Source organism: Podarcis gaigeae, assembly GCF_964106915.1.
Source record: "Podarcis gaigeae genome assembly, chromosome: 2".
NCBI lineage: Eukaryota > Metazoa > Chordata > Lepidosauria > Squamata > Lacertidae > Podarcis > Podarcis gaigeae.
The window spans coordinates 110,920,810-110,939,728 of NC_139679.1; the positions used below are offsets into that span (position 1 = coordinate 110,920,810).

Here is an 18,919-nt window from a genome sequence, read left to right on the forward strand (position 1 = left end):
TAAAAGTCATGGCATCATAAGGATACCAGGATAACTAGGAAGTAACAAAATACACTGGTGCATGTACAATGGTACCTCGGTTTAAGAACAGTTTACGGACAATTCGGTTTATGAACTCCGCAAAACCGGAAGTAGTGTCCCGGTTTGCAAACTTTACCTTGGCCTAAGAACAGAATCCGAACGGTGGAAGGGCACCAGCGGCGGGAGGCCTCGTTAGGGAAAGCGCCCCTCGGTTTAAGAACAGTTTCAGTTTAAGAACGAACTTCCAGAATGGATTAAGTTCGTAAACCGAGGTACCAGTGTATTTTAATATGAAAAGGGGAGGTTGTTCTTTCAGGAAGCTTCCCAATACTCTAGCAATGTCCAGAATTCTGAAAAAGAAAAAAATTTCCTTCCAGTAGCACCTTAAAGACCAACTAAGTCAGTTCTTGGTATGAGCTTTCGTGTTCATTTGCTAGTAGCAGGGCCGGATTTAGGTTTGATGAGGCCCTAAGCTACTGAATGCGGGACGCGGGTGGCACTGTGGGTTAAACCACAGAGCCTAGGACTTGCCGATCAGAAGGTCAGCGGTTTGAATCCCTGCAACAGGGTGAGCTCCTGTTCCTCGATCCCTGCTCCTGCCAACCTAGCAGTTCGAAAACACGTCAAAGTGCAAGTAGATAAATAGGTACCACTCCGGCGGGAAGGTAAACAGTGTTTCCGTGCACTACTCTGGTTCGCCAGAAGCGCCTTAGTCATGCTGGCCACATGACCCAGAAGCTGCACGCCGGCTCCCTCGGCCAATAAAGCGAGATGAGCGCCGCAACCCCAGAGTCTTCCGCAAGTGGACCTAATGGTCAGGGGTCCCTTTACCTTTACTTGTCTCAACATCTATTTTCATATGTTTGTATAACGGATATCCTGAAATATATTTTTGTAAAAAAATTAATAAATCAGTGATAAATAATATTCAGAAGAATATGGAGGCGGAAATACTTCAGTTGCTGGGTTCAAATGTTTCCCAAATAACAGCTGGTTGCTGTGTCCATGCAGTGGGATCCTATAAGGCAAGGGTGTTCAGGATTTGGGTGGTACCCGATGCTAATCCTATTCATTGAACTTGTTGGACATGGCAAACTTGGGCTCATTGATTCCATTGGGATCACTCGGAATGGAACTTGGTTAAATACAGCCCATTATCTCTATCATGTTTGGTTCATGTGTTTCCACTTGGTAGCTGATGATTCTCTAAGTACACTTGGCTGTTTGTCCCCCACCCCCTTAGTGTTTTTTTTTAATATAAATTTTTTATTAATTTTTTTCCATAAAAACTCCAATCATACAAATTTCCACATCACATATTTTAACTTATTGGACCTCCCTCAACTTCTCTGACAGTCATTCGTAGTTCAATTTCTATCTTCACATTCCTTAAATTTTAGTATTGCCTTTAAATACAATATTTCTGTCCTCATTTACATTCTTGCAATATTCCTTATATTTTCACAAAGCTTCTTTAAAACACACTAACGTTGTGTATTCCTCACATACAGTTTTCAAATATTCTGTAAATTTTCCCCAGTCCTCAAAAAACTTGTGATCCCTTTGGAATCTAATTTTTCCAGTTAGTTTGTCCAGTTCTGCATAGTCTGTTAATTTTGTTCTCCATTCTTCCACAGTCAGTACTTCTTCTTGTTTCCATTTTTGAGCCATCAATGTTCTCGCTGCTCTTATTGCGTACTGAAAAAGTTTACAGTCCCTCTTATTTATATCCATTCTTGTTATTCCCAGCAAAAAGGTTTCTGGTTTCTTAACAAAGCTATATTTCAGCATTTTCTTTAATTCACTGTATATGGAAGTCAATAGATGTGTAGAAGAATGATTAAAATATTTAAAGATACAAAGATATAAATGAGAAGACAAAGAAGCGTAATGGAAATCGATATTATTTATATGTTATGTTTTGATATCTATTTATGTATTTTTTTATGTGTTGGGGTTTTTTGCAACTGTTGTAACTGTTGATTTGTTTTCTTTTTGGTGATTTATTGTGAAAATTAATAAAAATAATTTTTTAAAAAATAATAATAATTCACTGTATATCATCTCCCAGAACCCCTTTACCTTCTTACATTCCCACCACATATGCATAAATGTACCTTCTTTCTCTTTACATTTCCAGCATTTATTACAAGTTTTGTACATTTTTGCTAATTTTACTGGTGTCATATACCATCTATATACCATTTTCATAACATTTTATTTTAATGTGGTACATGCTGTAAACTTCAAATTTTCGTTCCATATTTTTTGCCAATCTTCCATATCTATATTATATCCTAGATCCTACATCCCCCTAGTTTTTATTAATTTTTTCCAAATATCTTAAACATATCTTATTCTCCTTTAAATCTATATCTTATCCGAATTAACTTCCCACCACCCCTCTTCTGGCTTCTCTACAATGCTCTTGCTTAAGCGTGATTACTGTATATACTGTTATGTATTGAAGTTCTTACCCTGGCTACCAGGGGGTATTGTGTATAAAGTTTTCACTCAGGTCCACTTCAGTTAATTTAGACGGGAAACCCTGGGGTGTTGTTGTTACAATGTTGGCAGCCGGCTGCCTATAAAAGCAGGGCAGCTGAGATGTTTGCTGTTCAGTTCAGTTCCAGCTTATTTATAAAGAGCCACTTGGAGAAATCTCTGTGCCATCTGCTTTGTCAACCCACTACTTAATATATACATTCTATAAATGTCTATAATTCCTTAATAAATTTTTGTGTTATACTTTAGACATACATTCCTTATTATATTACAGTATTACATCTTGTGGTCTAACCAACTGTTTACAATAAACGTTATGAGTTTTATTTCAGCCCCGTGAGTGTCTTTATTTACGTACAGTTTTCTCTAAGTATACCATAAATTTGGACCATTCTTTTTAAAAGTTCTCATCGTCCTGTTGTCAGATTCTTCCAGTTAGCCTTGTTATTTCCGCATACTCCAATACAGTGGTACCTCAGGTTAAGTACTTAATTGGTTCCGGAGGTCCGTTCTTAACCTGAAACTGTTCTTAACCTGAAGCACCACTTTAGCTAATGGGGCCTCCCGCTGCCGCTGCACTGTCGGAGCACGATTTCTGTTCTCATCCTGAAGCAAAGTTCTTAACCCGAGGTTACTATTTCTGGGTTAGCGAAGTCTGTAACCTGAAGCATATGTACTTTCTGTTGCCGTTCTTAAATTGTTGGAATATTCTGTTGTTTCCATCTCTGTGCGAGGAGTAGTCTTCCTGCTGCTGTGGCATACAGTACAGGAAGAGTTTCTGATCTTCCTTTTTAATGTCCTCTCCAACCATTGCTAGCAAAAATGCCTCCAGTTTTTTATAGAAGGTGAACCTAAATATCTTTTTTTAACTCATTATACTGTACACACTATCCCAAAAAGTCTTCACCTTGTCACACAACCACCACATGTGGAGAAAATTTCCCTCTTTTACAATGCATTTCCAACAGTTATTTTTCATTTTGTACATTTTTGCTAGTTTGGTGGGTGTTAAGTGCCACCTACACATCATTTTTAACAAATTCTCTTTTAAGGTCATGGATGTGTTAAATTTTATTCCTAAATTCCATAGTCTTGTCCATTTCTCATACTTGATATTATATCCTAGGTCCATTGCCCACTTAGTCATGACCTCCTTAATTTCTTCATCTTTTGTATGCCATTCCAACAAAAATTCATATACTTTAGACAACATCTTTGTACGACTTTGTAATACCCCAGTCTCCAGTATTGATCTATCATGATTAAATCCATTTTTTTTTAATCTTTAAGGAATATATCATTAATTTGGTGATATTCCATCCATCCTGACAATATAGGTTTTAGTTCTTCATAAGGTCTGATTTTGATTATATTATTGTCTTCTTTCAACAAATCTCTATAGGTAATCCAAGCTCCTTTCATATTTAATTTTTTAACTAAAAAGGCTTCCTGGGGTGACAACCACCACGGTGTTTTCCTTTCAAACAAGTCTTTAGATCTCATCCATACTTCATATAATGGTATTTTTATAATATGATTTAAGAAATCCCGAAGTACAGTGGTACCTCGGGTTAAGTACTTAATTCGTTCTGGAGGTCCGTTCTTAACCTAAAGCACCACTTTAGCTAATTGGGCCTCCCGCTATTGCCATGCCGCGATTTCTGTTCTCATCCTGAAGCAAAGTTCTTAACTCCCTCCCTATATAAAGTAGCCATTTTGTGTCTGGGCCTCAGAGAGCTGTATGGACTGTGTCTGTAGCGTAGTCTCTCTCTGCTCAGTATGTGTGTGCAGACAGAACGGCTCCAGGACTACAGTTACTCAGTAACTAAGATGTGTGCCTCTATGAAGAATCAGAAAGCTGTTATGAGCACTCTGTGTATGCTCTTTGACTATGTTGTTTATGAACAACTTTATTTTCTTCAGTAAACTTTTATTCTGTTTATGAAGAAGACTCTGCTTGATTAATTTACCACTGTGTGACAGTATTTAGGGTGCTTGTGAATTTTCTTTCCCAACATGTCAAACTCTTGTTTATTTATTGAATGATGTTATGCATATAGATACAGTGGTACCTCGGGTTAAGTACTTAATTTGTTCCGAAGGTCCGTACTTAACCTGAAACTATTCTTAACCTGAAGCACCACTTTAGCTAATGGGGCCTCCTGCTGCTGCCGTGCTCCGGAGCACAATTTCTGTTCTCATCCTGAAGCAAAGTTCTTAACCTGAAGCAATATTTTTGGGTTAACGGAGTCTGTAACCTGAAGTGTATGTAACCCGAGGTACCACTGCAGATAGATAGATAGATATCATCATCAAACCTTTTATTGGCATCACATACAAACATCCATAGTAAATCAATACAGAATTACCACCTCCCCAATATCACAGAACATTTGTCAAATGAAAAGAGGCAAAAAAGTCTAACGTTACATCTCTAGGTCTCCAGGGAAATCAGACGGCAATGTGTCTCTGCAACAAAAACCCAAATAAAGATACTTGGCTACTAACTTGGTGAGCTCCTGATCATTCCCCAGTAATAGAAAATGTGTGACCTCCAACTCTGGTTTCCATTTGGGGATGCGGAGTTGATCTAGAAATTGCTGGTGGAGATCAGCATATAGTTTACATTTAAGAAAGAGTTTACATTTAAGTAAGAGTTTCCAGCAGGTGGTCTTCACATGGGCAATTTCTTTCTCCTTCCACAATTCCCGAGAACCTACCCCAAAGGAGGTTTGATGGGTTTGCATTAAACCTGGCCAGTGAAAATGCCCTTCTTTCTTGGGGGATAAGCAGAAAATCAAGATAATTATAATTTGGTTCATGTGCCCAAGAAAGTTGAAAGTAAAGAGGGGAACATGTTTTCTCTGATGCGGCTGTTAGTTCCTGGCATTCAATGTCCCACAACCTACTTTTTATTGTAACCTTGGCAGATGGTGGGGCCATCGATCGCAAAAGTTCCATTGACAGTCCAAGTTGCTGTGCCTTTGTGTTAAACTGCTGTAGCCCTGGCGAAAGAAAGGGGTCTGACAAGACTTCGCTAAGGAGAGGATCTTTGTCTAATGTGAGGTAGATGTTTAACCAACATAGAAGATATCTCGCCCAGGCAACGGTCTCTACCTTGTGTTGACCTCCCTCTTAGACACAAGGCTGCATTGGGTACACAACGTGGGACAGCAAAAATCTTAAAAAGGAAAGCTGCCTGCACACGTTCTACCAGCTGGGTAGCTGGTAGTACCCGGGGTACTATTTCTGGGTTAGTGGAGTCTGTAACCTGAAGCGTATGTAACCCGAGGTACCACTGTATACATTATAAAGTGAAATCACGGATTAAAATACATGTCAGCTTTACATATCTGGGTGGGCTTGCCAAAAGGAACTCTTTTTTTTGTAAATGCTTTGAGGGTGGTGGTTTTTGGGTTGGTTTTTTCTTGCAGTCGTGTGGTTTATACATTTTATGAACCAAAGAAAGTATAAACGTTCTAACAGCACTGAAAGCACCCCCAGAAGCAGCAGAAAACTGGGAGTTTCTGACTACAATGCCAGCAGGTTCCTCTGCTGTCCTTGGGGGGCCGCCTGACCCCCATCTCTTGCTGCCAGAATGACTATGGGGCACCTCAGTGGTGTGGTGACGGGCCACGAGAGACCATAACTTAAGCGGGGGGGGGGGCAGCGCTGGGAGAACCCGAGCTGGGTGAGTCATGTTCACCTCTTGGTAGGCGCCTGCTTTGAGCTGTTTTAACATCTGTTCTCGCGTCTTTGGCGCCGATTTTGCACCATCCGCCACTAGGTGTCAGCGATGTGCTGTTGCAAATCACTCCCAGCGTGAAACCGAAGCAGAATCTGAGAGATGTGTGTATGGTCAGGTTGGGCAGGTTCCCTGGCAACAATCCACTTCGTTAGATGTCTGAAATCATTTGCCGGCTTGGTGAGCCTCTAAGCACCTGGGTGTAAAGGAAAGGGGGGTGGAGCGCGTGCAAATTTTATTATTATTATAGAATTGTAGAGTTCGGAGGAACCCTGGGGTCATCTAGTCCAACCCCCTGCAATGCAGGAAGATGAAACCTACAACTTTGGTGTCATCAGCCCCACACTGAGCTATATGGAGGCTAACAAATGACATTCTCTCGGTCACGTTTTTTTTGAAGCAGGGTGGGGGTGAGGAGTCATTCAATCACTTATACTGTAGAAAGATGATTCATGAAAATAATATACAATAATTATGGAGCAAATCCTTTTCCCCAACCCCGCCCCCAGAAATGCACTTATTTGGAGTGGGGGGTGGGCGATACGGCACTCTGCACATATGCAATGGCACACTTTCGTAAACAGGCACTGCACAAGTCCTATCGTGAAAACAGGAAGGCTGCCAAAAACCAAAGCAAAACCACAAGCGCCACGTAGTGCTTGGACGTTGAAACGGTCTGTTCCGCTTTCAGTTTGACAGCCGTATTAGGAAGTCGACGTCCTTCTGATATTAGGTGGAGCGCTTGCAATGAGGGTATGTGCAGTATTTTTTCCCATTTTCCCCATTGGGGGGGGTGGTACCGTTAAGGTACAATAATTGGTTTTTTGAAAGGGGGTGGGGCAGGAGAAACAGGACACGCGGGGAAAGCGTCTCTCCCCCCCCCCCCGCCCTGCTTCTGCCGATTCGTCTTCTGCAGCCGTGGGGGCGAGGGGCGACCTGCTCGAGTCCTGGGTCTCCGTCACGTGTCTTTCAAAGCGAAGCCAAAGGGCGCACGGAATCGTGTCCCTGAACCACGAGAATGTGCGAGTTGTTATTAAATCGTTTAACGCTGCGTAAAGGTGCCTCTCAAGCGGAGAGAAGCAAGGACAGCTGCGGGAGCGCCAGGATCTGCTGGCCTCCTGCTATCTTGATGGCTGACTCAGCCGAGAAAGAATTGGGTTCCCTTCCTTTCCTTTCCTTCGGATTTCTTCCCATACCTCCCGTTCCCTGAGCATGACTACAGAGCTGCCAGGGTCCGCACGAAGCTGCTCCGAGTCTCTCTTCGTGTTATATACCTTCGTGTTTGTATTTATTTATTTCTCCCACCCCACTCCCCCCAAAAATTCTGCCACTCCCGGAACTGTTTCCCACGGTCGTCTTTTATGCCACTAGGACGGGGAAACTCTCTTAATCTGAGGTTTTCGTTTTGTTTTGTTGCAAATTGATAATGGAAAATGCCAGACATCTGCAGTCTGAAGTTGCGCTGCCTGTTCAGAAGTTCTTGATTTCCACCTCACCCTGCTGTGCGGGCAGCCCAGGACTGAACTTGACACTGCTAGGTGGGGAGTGAAGAGAAAGTTGAAAAACTGGCCTGACCAGTTGTGGTGCTGGAAAGACCTTCACAGTCTCTCCAGTAGAGGGAGACTTTGCTCTGCCTCTAGAGAAGGAATTGTTCCCTGAGTGCTGTGTGGTGTGTCTTGTTGGGCAAACTGTGAAAGGGAAGCCTGCTTTAGGTGTTAGATCAGACATGTCCAAAGTCCGATTCGGGGGCCTAATCCAGTCCTCCAGTCGATTTAATGCGGTATGTAATTCCCACTCCTGCTTTGGTTTATTTTTATTATTATTAAACTTGAATACTGCCCATCTTCTGTTGACCTCAGGGCAGTTTACAAGAGAAAAACACAAAGCGCATAATAAAAACAAGAAGACCCCTTCTCACAAACCAATAGCCCCCTCTCCCTCTCTGTGGGGTGTGGTTTGCAAGTCACTTTGAGCTGCTTTGGGCAAGATAAAATGACTAGTAATTTTAATTAATTAATTAATTGATTGATTGATTGATGATGCAAGCAACGCAAGCATGGCATCCAAAGAGAAACTTGCTTATGCTGCAGCCCCTGAACGCTCCTCCAGGCTTGTCCTTGAATATGGCACTCAGTGCCAGTGGGAACTAGCACCCACCTCTCTCAAACATGGAGGGCAAGACCAACATGAAAATTACAAAACAGCTTATTTAAAGCAGCAGTCACATGATACCCCAGAAATGTTTCTAAATTTAGCAATGCATCAAAATGCACCGTACTTTTTTTTTTACAGTTATTGGGTTGTTGTTTTTATTTTGATTATATATATATAACAAAACAACAACACCACAAACATAAGCCATAAGCCACAAACATAAGTATAAAACCAAATTTACTAGAATAATAGCTAGAATAGAGATGGAGTTGTAACCTTTCAAACAACAAACATACTAAGGTGCCATGTGCAAGACAAAGTCTGGAGATACTGTAAACATGGAGTGGATAAATGTACAACTCTATCTTAACAAATTACATGTGCAGTAAACGTTATACAGACTGGATAAATGAACTGTTCAACAAGTAGCGTAAGTCCAATCACAGATTGGCAACCCCATGCTGCCACAACGGCAAGGGTAGCACACTGGAGAATATGTGAAAGTTTTTCAAAGCTGTTTTTCAAAGATTGAACTGGATGAGATGTTCTTCGGTGGGTCTTGAGTTGGAAACACAAAGCCATATGCATGGATCCATCACGGGAAGGCAAATCAAAGCCATCACCCTGGTGAGAATAACACAAGTGGGCAAAAGGAGACCTGTTCTCCGGATATACAACAGGTTTTGCTACACGCTTCATCAGTCCGAAAAGCCAGTCATACAAAATGGTTTGCTCAGGATAAAGAAAGTATTCAGAAGCACAGCTTGCATACATTACAATCAATATATTTATCACAACTTTGTAACTCACACCCATCCCTCAAGTCTGGCATTTTCGTTACACTATGCCAGTTCCAATGACCTAATCTGTGGGTGCCACAAATGTAAACATTCAGCTGTCATGAAATATATTTCTGGGCATCGGCCCTTGCTGGTTGGTGCAAGGCCACTGATCATTAAGGGTGTGCGTGCATGTACCTGCACATGCATATTGTGTGCAGCACAGTGATGCAACATTTTACTTTTTCCCCATCAAAGTGATTTCAGGGACTCTCTGATAAATCTACTCCAGGATTAGAAGGTATTTGACCAAAAGAATCCAGGAACGGTGTATATAAAAATCTGAACTCATATTGCACCCTGCCCTGACATAGCTGTGTACTATAATTTTCCAACCACAACTCTTGGCAGTAGAGATTCAGCATTTCCCTTTGGTTTCAACTTGTGAAACGCCTACTGAAATCTTTTCTATTCTGTTAGGCCCATGCAGGCAATTAAGAATACAGCTTTCCACAATCATTACCTAATTGCTCTTAAAAAAAAAAGTTTTATATACTATTGTTGTTAACTGCTTTTTTTCTGAATCGCGGTATATGAATATTTTTATAAATAAACAAACTCTTGTGAAACTATCTACATCACACAGAGCTGATTCTCATTATCTGCTGGCCTTAACAGAAAATATCTGGGACCAAAAGAGCATTTTTTCACACCATCTCATAGTAACAAAAGAAGGCATGAGATTATGCTGAACACTCTTGCTATTGTGCTACTGCAGCCTTGTGGGCATTCTGCAAACATTTATCATGTTTGGTGCAGTTAAATTGTTATGCTGGGTTGTGCCTGTGCTCCCAATTCCCTATTCTTCCAGATCACATATCTTATTTGTTGTACCTGCCAACTAAAATTTCTGTGTCACCGCAGAAAACTTGTAATGTTGCACTCAAATCCTATCTAGTTTATGCCTTGAGTAGGATTTGATAGGATCAAGCTGTAAAGAAAAAAAAATATCCCTTTGTAGGGAAGTGTGCACTCCAGCCTCTATAGTGAAACATACCTTAAAGATTCTAGGTAAGAGTTTTACCTGAGGAGCATCTTTCAGAACTTACATTTATTTGATGTAAGCATGCATTATTCACCTTGTCTTTTATTTTGTAGTAGCCTTCCATTGCTTTTGTTGCACTCCACACAGTGATAGTTCCACGGTCAAAATAAGTGGTCTCATTTCACCAACAATGAGATCTCTCGTACATTCCTAAACAAATTTCTTTTTCAATACCTGTTTGCAGGTCACAAAACTTTACTTATATGTGTATTGTTGTAGTAAACTGGAGAACAAGAGACCTACTGCCACCCTCATATTTTTCCAGAGTTTCTGTGGAGGGACATTTTGTTGTTCCTGCCAAAGCAAAATATTAACACTGATGAGGTACATTTATTTAGTATTTTTTAAAGCAATTTCTTTCTCTCTCTCTCTCTCTCTCTCTCTCTCTCTCTCTCTCTCTCTCACACACACACACACACACACACACTTTGAAGTCCACAGCAGGGTGCAACATATATATCATAATAAAATGAAACAATATTTTTAAAAACATTAAAACACAGCAGGAATAACACAGAGTTACATCACAGCACTGTGACAGTAACAAAATAAAACTCCTAAGTAGTAATGTGTCTTAAAACCTATGAGGTATTGTTTAAACTGATTCTGTGAGGACTTCCGGGTCAGTGCCAGCGATTAATGGCAGATTCCCTCTGATTCTCTGAGGGACCAGCTCCGCGGGATCGGGTCTTGCCACTGCGGCAAAGCAGGGACCCTTAAAAAATCACAGGCGGGTGAAGCCTGTGAATGTGGGCACTCGGCGGGCACCATTTGCGCCCCCCCCAAGTTGCGAAGGAGCTCTTTTAAGGGCTCCGGAGCGGAACGGGGGGTGAGCGGCGCGGTGCTAAGAGTCGACTGCTTCTTCCATGGAGTCTGAAGTTGCGCTGCCTGTTCAGAAGTTCTTGATTTCCACCTCACCCTGCTGTGCGGGCAGCCCAGGACTGAACTTGACACTGCTAGGTGGGGAGTGAAGAGAAAGTTGAAAAACTGGCCTGACCAGTTGTGGTGCTGGAAAGACCTTCACAGTCTCTCCAGTAGAGGGAGACTTTGCTCTGCCTCTAGAGAAGGAATTGTTCCCTGAGTGCTGTGTGGTGTGTCTTGTTGGGCAAACTGTGAAAGGGAAGCCTGCTTTAGGTGTTAGATCAGACATGTCCAAAGTTCGTTTCGGGGGCCTAATCTGGCCCTCCGGTCGATGTAATGTGGCCCCCGTGATATATTCTTGGGTTATATGTCCTTGGGTTAAAATCTCCCAAAAAGCTCAGCAACTTCAATCCAAAAAAGCTCAACAACTTTGGTTGGTCCTCAGGCACCCCTGTGTTAGATCAAACATCAAACTCCTGACTTCCTGCAGGCTGTGCTTAAGCACCCGAGGTGCCTCTCCTAATTTAGTTAGAATTAGGAGTCAGGGATGGTAAAGGTAAAGGGACCCCTGACCGTTAGGTCCCGTCGTGGCCGACTCTGGGGTTGCCAGCGCTCATCTCGCTTTATTGGCTGAGGGAGCCGGCATACAGCTTCCGGGTCATGTGGCCAGCATGACTAAGCTGCTTCTGGCAAACCAGAGCAGCACACAGAAACACCGTTTACCTTCGCGCTGGAGCGGTAATTATTTATCTACTTGCACTGGTATGCTTTCGAACTGCTACGTTGGCAGGAACTGGGACCGAACAACGGGAGCTCACCCCGTCGCCAGTCCTAGGCTCTGTGGTTTAACCCACAGCGCCACCTGCGTCCTGTCAGGGATGGTACTTCATTCCAAATCCTCTGCTTCTGTCTCCCAGTAGGGGAGCCCCAATACAGGGCATAAGGTTTAGGAGACATAGCATTTGCACATAGATTGCAGGTTTAAACTATAGTTGCAGGCATCTCACACATTCAACGATAATTTTCACATTTATTTAGTTATCAAAATAACCAAGTATGCAAATGTAATCAAATATAAATTATGGTTATAAAAATTGTTTTATTAATTCCATGAGGGAAATCTTGAATTTTTTTTATTAGTATGGAAATAATCTTTGTTCAATTATCATGGATGGTATTCAACTATATTTTTTCATTAGTGCATGGATTATCACTAGCCCAAGAGGATTTCCCTCTCCTCCTCCTTCTTCTCCAGAGAATTGGGGAAATCCCCAGAACAGATTTAGGATGTGCATGGTGAGGGGAGAGGGCAGAACATTCTTTTGCACAAGGAGAAATCTGTGAACTGGTATAATATTTATCTTAGTATGTGTTTTGTTTTGTGCCACAGCAAACGACTAAGCAAGGGTGGCCACAGTTTGCATCTTATATAATAATTACTGTATCTATTTTTTGCTTAATCAGTTTGTATTTATTTTGTGAACTGCATTCAGAGGGGGAATGGTGAATGACTTATTTAGCAACAAACTGTATCAATTAATTAGTTATTTCTCTGTACTCACTCATTATAAGCTACAGAAACTGCTGGGGGGTGCCAGGCAGCTCAGTCTGAGCCACAAGCAATTCCATAGTATTTTCCAGAGTATTCCCTGAAAAAAGCATGTTGGATCTACTTCCAGCAACTCTCCTCTTAGCTTTAGCTCGGAATATCTTGAATGCAGAACAGAGGAAAATGCTGTTGCTCTTTACAGCAGCTAGACTGGTGACTGGGAGTGGCCGCTGAGACAACATAACACCGGTCCTGAAAGATCTTCATTTGCTCCCAGTACATTTCCGAGCATAATTCAAAGTGTTGGTGCTGACCTTTAAAGCCCTAAACGGCCTTGGTCCAGTATACCTGAAGGAGCGTCTCCACCCCCATCATCCAGTCCAGACACTGAAGTCCAGCGCCGAGGGCCTTCTGGCAGTTCCCTCACTGCGAGAAGTGAGGTTACAGGGAACTAGTGGCCCTTGCCTTGTGGAATGCCCTCCCAGCAGAGGTCAAGGCAATAAACAACTATTTTACTTTTAAAAGACAACTGAAGGCAGCTCTGTTTAGGGAAGTTTTTAATGTCTGATGCTGTATTGTTTTTAATATTTGGTTGGAAGCTGCCCAGAGTGGCTGGGGAAACCCAGCCAGATGGGCGGGGTATAAATAATAAATTATTATATATTATTATTATTGTTATTTCTTCCTTGCTTGTTTGTGTGCCTGTCCTTGGATTTCTAAAATATTGGCTGTGAGACCTGGAAGATTTTCTCCCTGGTTTGCAGGCCTTTTCCCACATGGCCTAGGAAGATGGGCCCCCGACTGATGCTGCTGAGCAGACTCTTGGGTTGGGGTACTTTTATTTTTATTTTATTTATTTTATGATTTATGTGTGGGGTGTTACAGATAAAATGGTGTATGTAGGTGTGTATACATAAAATGAGAAGTTTGAAAATTGTGCCTATTTAGATATTACACTGACTTCACATCCTTCCCCAATCCTGGAAGATATTCTCCCTCATCTTAGACATAGGAGGCTGTGATATACTCTCAGTACATGAGCAGAGATTAGTACCTCACAGTTTCAGGACTGAGCCATGCTATGTGCTCTAGATCAAATAGACAAAGAAATAATTATTTGTCTATTGGTTGGAATATTTTATTATTTTTATTTAGAGGAAAAAAATGTTTTGGATAATGAAAAGCTAAATTAATTTTAGAGGAGGAAAACCATGTGCAATTGAAGTAAATGTCAACACCAGCTCAATTTCTTAATAAGAGATAATCCAATCTTATCTGAAAATCATAGCTGGACCCCCTTACATGGGACATCTTCCTCTGCCCAGATTACGAGACTACCGCTCTTAACCACTACACCACACTGGTTCTCAATTGAGATCACACAGATCTCAATTGTTTTATTTGATTCTTTACATTCTGGCTGTTAAACTGTACTATATAACAAGCTCAATCTCCTTGTTATGAGCACCACCTGGGGTCGACTTTTTAGGTTTCTTGCAACATGCAGTCAGTAGCAGTGGTTACCTAGCTTATTGTGGTTCACCATATAGATAGGGTATGTACTTTTGGTTTAATTTCATATTGAATTGACATTATAATTTGAGTTATTGTAAGTTACCGTGTATATGCAGGTCATCGTTTCAATAGTTCATTTGCAGTTTATGAAGCATTTCTGTATCCTTCTGCTGTGCTGAAGAAGAATTCTACGAAACAGTGGGTATATCTGGAATCACGGTTCACTACGTCTGTTTGTGTACCACTTCGGCAGCTTTATGGCTTGTTTTCGCCAGATAAGAATCTGATCCATTGCTTCTTTCAGAGACTTGCATATTCTACAAAGACTTTCAGAGAATTATAGGACTTATGTTTATTTGGTTCTATGTTTTCAAGAGAATCCATGAAGAGTGCACATTTAATAATAATAATAATAATAATAATAATAATAATAATTTTTTATTTATACCCCGCCCTCCCCAGCCAAGGCTGGGCTCAGAGCGGCTTACAAGCAATAATAAAAACAAGATGAATGATTACAAACTTAAAAACAAAAATAAAATACAACATTAAAATAATGGAACATTAAAATATTAAATTGTAGCCTCATCACAGGAGGAGAAGGAAAAGAAGGGGGAAAAGAAGAAGAAAAAGAGAGAGAGAGAGAGAGATGGGGGGGGGGAGGGAATCAAATTGGCTCCAAGCCAAAGGCCAGGCGGAACAACTCTGTCTTACAGGCCCTGCAGAAAGAAATCAGATCCTGCAGGGCCCTGGTCTCATGAGGCAGAGCGTTCCACCAGGCCGGAGCCAGAGTTGAAAAGGCCCTGCCTCTGGTCGAAGCCAATCTAACTTCCTTAGGGCCCGGGACCACTAGGGTGTTGTTATTTATGGACCTTGAGGCTCTCCGTGGGGCATACCAGGAGAGGCGGTCCCGTAGGTACGAGGGTCCTAGGCCGTGAAGGGCTTTAAAGGTCAAAACCAGCACCTTAAATCTGACCCTGTACTCCACCGGGAGCCAGTGCAGCTTGAAAAGCACTGGGTGAATATGCTCCCATGGCAGAGACCCCGTGAGGAGCCTCGCTGCAGCATTCTGTACCCGCTGGAGTTTCTGGGACAGCTTCAAGGGCAGTCCTGCGTAGAGCGAATTACAGTAGTCAAGCCTGGAGATGACCGTCGCATGGATCACTGTGGCCAAGTCAGGGCGGGAAAGATAAGGGACCAACTGCTTGATGCGGCGAAGGTGGAAAAATGTCGCCTTGGCTGTTGCTGTAACCTGCGCCTCCATGGAAAGGGAGGCGTCAAGGATTACACCCAAACTCTTAACGGAAGGCAATGGCACTAATTGGGCCCCCGCAAGAGAAGGGAGTTGGTCCTTCATCCCCATGCCATCCCGACCTAGCCATAGGACCTCTGTCTTTGAAGGATTTAGTTTCAATCGGCTCCCATGAAACCATCCAGCCACAGCTTCCAAGCATCTGGTCAGTGTGTTCGGGGTCGAGTCGGTGTGGCCATCCATCAGCAGATAGAGCTGAGTGTCATCAGCATATTGGTGACAGCCCAGCCCAAAGCTCTGGATAATCTGGGCAAGGGGGCGCATAAAGATGTTAAAAAGCATTGGGGAGAGAATTGCGCCCTGCGGCACTCCACACACCAAGGAGTGGCGCGACGACATTTCCCTCCCTAGTGCCACCCTCTGTCCCCGACCAGAGATAAAAGAGCACAACTAGTTACGGGCTATGCCCTGTATCCCCACGTCTGCGAGGCGGTGGTCCAGAAGATCATGATCGACCATGTCAAAGGCTGCTGACAGATCTAAAAGGATCAGCAGTCCTGACCCGCCTCGATCCAGTTGTCTACGGAGATCGTCTGTTAAGGCAACCAGAGCTGTCTCGGTCTTAAAACCGATGTTTCCTCCAGAAACCTACCAAGCTGTTCAGCAACCGCTCTCTCAATTACCTTACCCAGGTATGGAAGATTTGAAACTGGGCGGTAATTGGATAGGTCTAAGGGATCTAATGAAGTTTTTTTTAAGAGTGGACACACCACTGCTTCCTTCAGTTCCCCTGGGAATGTCCCCGTGTCAAGGGACAAATTGATAATTTCAACTAGGGGGGTCCGCGCAACATCTGGACACTCCCTAATCAGCCAAGACGGGCACGGATCAAGGAGGCAGGTGGTGGGCCTACCAACTTGGAGGAATCTATCCACATCAGTAGGGAGTATCCGATCGAAATGGTCCAAAACTGGACCTGAAGTCAGTCGAGGGGCCTCCAGTTCAGTCACTGTATCTAAATTGGCAGGGAGGTCACGGCGGAGCAATAGGACTTTATCCGCAAAAAAACCTCGCGAATGCCTCACAGCTGTGGGTCAAATTTGTGCTTAAATTTGATTGTCCTCCTAAGGACGTTATTGACCTAATTATTCTAAAAAGTTGTGCCAGGCGAGAGCTAGCGGATGCAATGGAAGCTGCAAAGTAAGATTTCTTAGCAGCTTTCATAGCCATCTCATAGGCTTTCATAAGCGTCCTATAAGATGTTCTTGAGGCTCCGTCACGAGTCCGTCGCCATACTCACTCTAGCCGTCTGAGATCCCGCTTCATTTTCCGGAGCTCCTCAGTAAACCAAGGGGCCCGGTTTCGACGGGGTCGCAGAGGGCGCTTAGGCGCGATCTCATCAATGGCTGCCAAGAGCCGGTTATTCCAGTCCTCAACAAGGTCATCTAATGAGTCGTCAGGAGGAGCAGGGTTCCGCAAGGCTTGTCAGAATCTATCAGGATCCATCAGTTTTCGCGGACGAGCCCAAATAGGTTCGCCACCTGAGCCAGGGAAGAGCGGGAAGTCAATTTTGGCTTTCAGAGCGTAGTGATCAGACCATGGCACTTCCACAGCAGGGAGCATGATCACATCTATGCCAGCCCCAAAGATCAGATCCAGCGTGTGGCCTGCTTGATGAGTAGGGCCCAAAACAACCTGGGAGAGCCCTAGTGTTGCCATGGAAGTCACTAGGTCCAGAGCCTGTGAGGAGGGAGCGGCATCGGCATGGACGCTGAAGTCTCCCAAAACCAGTAGGTTTGGGAACTCCAAGGCCCAGCTCGCCACCACCTCCAGCAGGTCTTACAGGGTGGCTGCAGGTGTGCTGGGTGGTTGGTACACCAGCCAGACAGCCAAGCTCTCCTTGGTGCCCCACAGAAGATCAACACATTCAATGCCGGAGATCGCCGGTGATGGCAGAGCTCTGAAAGAGCAATCCTCCCAGAATAACAACGCTACTCCTCCCCCCCAACCCACAGTCCGCGATTGATGGAGGACAGAGAAACCTGGGGGTGTTATCTCATGTAGGGAGACTACTTCGCCTTCGTACCCAGGTCTCCGTCACGCAAGCCAGGTCAATCCCCTGCGAGACAAAAAAGTCATGCATGGTGGCGGTTTTGTTGCCTATGGACCTGGCATTGCACAGCACCAATGACGGAGGTGTGTAATCCTTGCTCTTCCTACCCTCATCCCTTGGGATGGGGTGTAGATTGGAAGGGGTTCGAGGATCACTGCATCTCGAAACCCTTCACCGATAGAAATATCTAGCCCCACCGCCATTCCTCCCTAGCTCTTCAATTGTGGAAATCCCAGATCCCATACTAGCCTCCCCAATAGATGGGTAACATCCCCTCAATAACAAGTCATCCTTGGGCCAGGACTCATGGGTCAAAATGGTATGGGAAAGAGGTGGAGGTCTGATAGGGTAAGTATCCCTAGAAGATAAAACCCAACCAACCGCACCCCAAGCTGGGGGTGGGGGGGGACAGTCCCATGGTGTTTCATTAACTGTCAATCCCCCTCTCCCTCCTGGGTTAATTGGAGGATTATTGGTTCTATCTGTGGCTGTGGAAGTATTAATGAGGTATGTGTTATAAAATGTGGATCACTGGCCAACAAAGAGCCAGATTCAAATTCGGAAGATCTGTCAATCCTGTCTCGCCAGGAGTACAGTAGAGAAGGCTGATCATTCTGATAAGTTTTTGGAACATTAGGCAAAGGTCCAGATGTAGATTTGGTGCTGGATATCTCTAGATTGTCAGCAACATAGAGTTCTTTATGTGTTGTTGCCATAGAAATGTCGGAGGCGCCAAATTCCTCATCTAATTTGGTGTCGTTTGAAAAGGGAACAGGGAGTTGCACTGATGTCTTTCGATGGGATAAAGAGCTGTTGGACGTCTTTAAATATTGTGCTCTAGGCTCTACTGTCCTTATATTTTGGGTAGAAATCTCAGTCTTTATACTCATTAGCCTCTTCTTCAGGTCTTGTAATTCTAGGCTTACAGAGTTCTTTTCTTCCTTCGGGTAATTAGTATTTCTAGTGTTGAGCTTGGTTTCCTTTATCCACATTAGCTTTGACTCTATGCAAGGGACCAATTGCCTCCTAGTTTCGTCCTTAAATACCCTCACTGGGCGGAGAGAATGGAACCACCATAGGGTATCCTTTATCTCCATGAGTCGAGATGGGAGGGTTGATGACCTAAAGGTCATAAATAGGCGCATGGTGTTTCTCAAGGTAGGCAGGAAGTGGAAATTCTCTAGATCTACATTTCGGTAATGGTAATTCAGGTAATGGTAATTTCATGACTTTCAGAGATTTATAAGATTTCTGTTTATTTCGTTTTGCAGAGAGTGCATATTTCATATATTTCATATTGTTCAGTGTTCCGTATAGATT

At 43.3% G+C, this 18,919-nt stretch overlaps 1 protein-coding gene and 2 long non-coding RNA genes across 4 annotated transcripts in view; 2 read left to right on the forward strand and 1 right to left on the reverse strand.

Moving 5' to 3' along the window:
- The first annotated feature begins 449 nt into the window (after positions 1 to 449).
- On the forward strand, positions 450 to 2,857 carry LOC310836326. Its single transcript, XR_014560007.1, has 2 exons — positions 450 to 1,247; positions 2,323 to 2,857. It is a non-coding gene; the product is annotated as an uncharacterized lncRNA (long non-coding RNA).
- A 2,918-nt stretch (positions 2,858 to 5,775) lies between these two features.
- LOC310837896 (C-type lectin domain family 2 member D-like) overlaps positions 5,776 to 18,919 on the reverse strand; it is a 201,075-nt gene continuing 187,931 nt past the window's right edge. The window contains exon 7 of the mRNA XM_083725116.1: positions 5,776 to 5,797. The gene's annotated coding sequence lies outside the window, so the exon portion shown is untranslated. The remainder of the gene's footprint in view (positions 5,798 to 18,919) is intronic.
- Positions 6,919 to 18,919, forward strand: part of LOC310838112 — a 71,745-nt gene continuing 59,744 nt past the window's right edge. For both annotated transcript variants that reach the window (XR_014560682.1, XR_014560683.1), the window contains exon 1: positions 6,919 to 7,024. This is a non-coding gene — a long non-coding RNA (uncharacterized lncRNA). The remainder of the gene's footprint in view (positions 7,025 to 18,919) is intronic.